This window comes from Henckelia pumila, chromosome 3 (genome assembly GCF_033568475.1).
Source record: "Henckelia pumila isolate YLH828 chromosome 3, ASM3356847v2, whole genome shotgun sequence".
Classification (NCBI taxonomy): domain Eukaryota; kingdom Viridiplantae; phylum Streptophyta; class Magnoliopsida; order Lamiales; family Gesneriaceae; genus Henckelia; species Henckelia pumila.
In genome coordinates, this window is record NC_133122.1 from 194,906,360 (window position 1) to 194,910,871 (window position 4,512).

At 34.1% G+C, this 4,512-nt stretch overlaps 1 long non-coding RNA gene across 1 annotated transcript; it reads left to right on the plus strand.

Moving 5' to 3' along the window:
- Positions 1–2,638: 2,638 nt before the first annotated feature.
- Positions 2,639–4,114, plus strand: LOC140886659 (uncharacterized). The gene is made up of 3 exons (XR_012151622.1): positions 2,639–2,766; positions 3,159–3,348; positions 3,981–4,114. It is a non-coding gene; the product is annotated as an uncharacterized lncRNA (long non-coding RNA).
- Positions 4,115–4,512: the final 398 nt, after the last annotated feature.

Genomic DNA, 4,512 nt, shown 5'->3' on the forward strand with positions numbered 1-4,512 from the left:
TTTTCTCAATCTTGATTTATTTTTTTATTTGAGAATTATGAATCCTTGATGAATTTTTCAGCGTATTCTACAATGACTCGTAACTGATAGATAAGTATAATATCATCCAGAAATTTTGGGTTGATAGTATGAATTGTCAGCAATTTGGGAAACAGAAAAACAGAGAATTGGATTAGTACCTGAATGATTGACTACAAAATTCTGTGTTTGTTTTTTATTTGTATTTGTGAATAAATGCATATCTAACAAGAATTTTCAAGCAATGATGAGCAAGATGTGCTTAAGAAGAGTGCGTAAACACAGAAAGTCGATCAAAGCATTAAGATGCCAGTAGAGAATGTCAGATCAGGACATAAGGTGAAGCTTCAGATTAGAATGAATAGATTTTGTGTAAATACTTATATGATTGTGCTAGATACTTCAGAAAAGAGATATCAGATTCTGAAGTAAATGCTCAATATTAAGTTCATTATCTATTCAATAGGCTTTATGTTAGAAGAAAAGAAAGCAGATGTGACAGAAATGATATGTTTTAGCATCACAAAGTATAAAGAGTTTCAGTTGACTGAGTTGCGAAGCATTAACCAGATGGTCTCAGTAATCGGTTAGCAACTCCAGTATTTTACCAGCTTATGTTTGTGAAACTATCAAGATCAGTACGAATTGTGATACAGACTGTGATAGTTAGTTGCAGATTGCATAGATATGTTCTACAAGATGACCAGATAGTTGCTATGCAGGTCAGAATTATTTTGAAATGACATGGTAAGCCGAGCATGATGGTTTCAGATTGAAAACTTTAGGTTTACTATTGAGTTTTGGTAGAGATTGTCAGAAATTCTGAATACTCTTAGATGTGAGAGTATAGCATATTGTCCTCAGCCTACTGGATAGTTAGATTATACTAACTAGATTTGGAGGATAAAATCAGATTTGACAGATAATCAGATTGGATTATCTAGATTGTAGCATATGTTCAGAATTGTGGTGCAAGATTTAGGCATTACGTGATTATATTGATGATCAGCAGATATCAAATTGATATAGAAAAAGTTGTTTCAGAATCAGTAGCAGATAAAAGAGATATAATTGCTATTCTTTTGCGAGAATATATTTTAGCGGCCTCAGATATCAGGCTAGATTTAATCAGAAAGGTGATACAGAAAGCACAGATTGAGTCAGAAGATACGAAAAGCAGTAGAAACTCTACAGATTCAAAACGTCGATTGAGGTTTCAGATCTGGAAATGATAAGCAGAATGACAGTATAAATGTAAGACATGATGTTTTGTCATGTCAGTATAGAGAAAGATTTAGTAAAGAAGAGAAAGTCGTCATCAAAGTTGAATGACATTGTATGAGATTTCAGACCGAGTTAGTGTTTTCATTAACAGCATTATTCTTCTTTGTTCGATCAGATTGATCAGCTATGTTCCAAGTGTTTAAGTAGAGAAAATATCAGTCAGATATTAGTTATGTACTTTAAACAGCAGAATTAAAGTGAGTAAGAGCCTGAGCTAATGCAAGCAGTCCGAATCAGAGTTTGATTGGAAACAGAGAAGCAATTCAGAAATAGATGTAATTACAGCAGCTAAGCAAAGTACATGACAAGAAACACAGAATGGATGAAAGAATGTAAGACTAGATCTGAAGCAGATAAAGAAGTGAAAGAAAAGAATCAGAACTGTATGACTGAGGTAAGAATCGTTTTTATATTTCAGTCAGTTTAGTATATTGAGGTATCAGATTAATGCAATGAGATTCTTATGAATAAGCTGAAGAATATCAGCTAGAATTTTATTTGAATCTAAATTCGTTAAAGCGAAAGTAGATATGACTTTGAAGTCCTTAGCAAAAGTGATCCAGACTTGGAATCAAGAAGAAGAACAGTTCAGATGTAAGTTACTGTTATGACTTCATAGCAAAGATTAAATATAATAGAAGAAGAGATCAGAAAGACGAATGAGTTAAGATATCAGAAAAGATATCTAGAGCTTATTCTAGCAATAAGTAGTACTTCAGATAGCTATATATATTACCAGATTTCGTAATGTGGATGAATGCGATTTCGAGGACAAAATCATATCTTAGTGGGGGAGAATTGTAAGATCCGGAAAATCTTCAATTATTAATTTCGGGATTAGAGATTTAAATGCCGAATATGAGAAAATATTAATTGGCATATTTATGGAAATTAAAGATTTAATTTCCGAGTTGAAAATATTTAATTTGAAAATTTATAGTTTTTGAGATTTAAATTCCGGGATTCTTAAATTAAAAGATTGAAATATGCGATTTGAATATTTATGGAATTTGAGATTTAAATTCCAAGTTTCGTGAATTAAAGAGAATTGAATTCAGAGGTGAAACTCGCGCAGAAGGCAATTTGCAAATATCGCAATTTTAAGGCCGAAATGATTTAATTTTAATCCGAAAAAATTTAATTTGAGAATTTTTAGAGTTTAGAATTAAATTCTAATATTTTTAAATTAATAAGGATTGAAATTGGATTAAAAGATTGGCCGAGGACTAAATTGCAATTTCTGAAGAGTTCAGGGACTAAAGTGCAATTTGAATATATATATCTGAAATCCCACTTGATAGTCAGCAGCAAAAAACGTGTAAGGCAGTAGGAAATGGGGAAGAACATCAGCTTAGCTTCCACGCCATTTTCAGCCCTTAAAAAGCTTCGATTTTTCGATATCCGTCCGTCAGAATTCCGATTTGAACATATATTTGCGATCACCGCTCCGAGAGCTACCTTTTGGTACAAATTTTATTGAGTTCTTTCATGTTTGATATTTTGGGTTGAATATGGGATGCTATTATTTTTGAATATATATGTTCATGAGTTAGCATCGATGATGTATTCGAAGACGAAACGGAAAAAGACTATTATTCAGATTTATTGTGCATTATTGAAGTTTATTCGAAAATTCTGAATTCTGAATATGTGATGGAACGTGTATGTAAATGTGGATATGTTGAGGAAGATGATGAGAATAGATTGTTATATTAGTTTGGAATTTGTTTCGGTTGTCGGTTTTTATCCGTTGTGCCGTTGATTCGCAAATTGTCAAGCCTTTGTTCTTGTAAATTGAATGCAGCATGATTGGAGTTGGTATTGCATTTGTTTGATTGTTAATAAATTCATTTCAGAATTGATTTGATATAATGCTCGCCGACTCGGGAATTCCGTTTCGAAATTGGAAAAGAAATGATCAAGTTTGAAGAAGTTGTGAAGCTACTGTCCTTGCCTTGAATTGTCAAGAATTGGAATAGCTTTTGATATGTTGTTTTGAATGATGATTCCAGCAACTTGAAGTAGTGTCAGACTCAACATTGACAGGTATAAATAGCAGCTATCCAGATTGGATAGAGCCCTCGAGATAGCTGCTAATCTCGAGTAAAATCACATACTTATTTGCTATCGTTTGGCTATGTGTTTATGTGATTTAAATGACTTAGTTGCTTTGTTTGATTATTTGATTACATGTTCAAGATGTGTTTTATAGCTTTTAATGCATACAGATTATGTTGCATTCATCTTGAACTCCAGCCTTAATAGCACAGAGGGCAGCCATCGCCTAGAGTGCAGATGACGTTTGGAGAGCTGTAGTGGGTGGCATGGAATATAGATTTATTTTTAGAGTCAGCTTGACTCATGGCACAGAATGTGATTTATATTCAAAGCCAGAAGACTCACTATAGTTGCACCAAAGTCAGAGGAATAAAATACTTGATGCTGCCTCGAATGGGAGTGTCGGTAGTTTGAGAGCTATTTTATTCCTCGGGATCCCAAAGAACCAAGCTTTATTGATATCAGCTTTGCTAGCCTATCCTTCAAACATGCATTGCATTTATTTTTATAGCATTAGATGAGATGCTCTTTTTATTGCATGTTTTGTTATTTATACTGGGATTTATTCTCACCGGAGTTTTTCGGCTATTGCTATGTTTTGTATGTGTGCATTGCAATAGGTGGGGCAAGAGCTGGTCAGACTTGACATGGATAGCTCGAGATAGAGTCTTAGCACGTGGTGACTCGGGTTTTTAAGCAAGAGAACATGTATTATAGCTGGTAGAACATGTGTTAGCTTGATTTACTTAGAAACATGTTGTACAATTTCATGCTTTGGACTAGTTTGTGTTTCGGTAATAATTGTAAAACTAGTCTACTATGTTGGAGACTTAGTATATATGTCTATACCTGTTTTGAAATTGTTATATCATGCTTATGGTATAGATTTGGCATGCAAATACTTCTATAGAGTTGGTTTTGATAGCAAAGAGTTTTGCTGTATTTTTTTTGGAAAACCATGCTCTCTCGATCGGGTGATAATCACCGATCGAGCGCAACCCCTTTATTTGCAAAACAGGGGAATTGAGTTTATGGCTCACTCGATCGGTTGAAGTTTCCCGATCGAGCGAGGCCATAAATGTTTGGAACCCGAGAGCAGGGTTATGAATCCCGCTCGATCGGGTGTTTTTCACCGATCGAGCGAGGCACTGT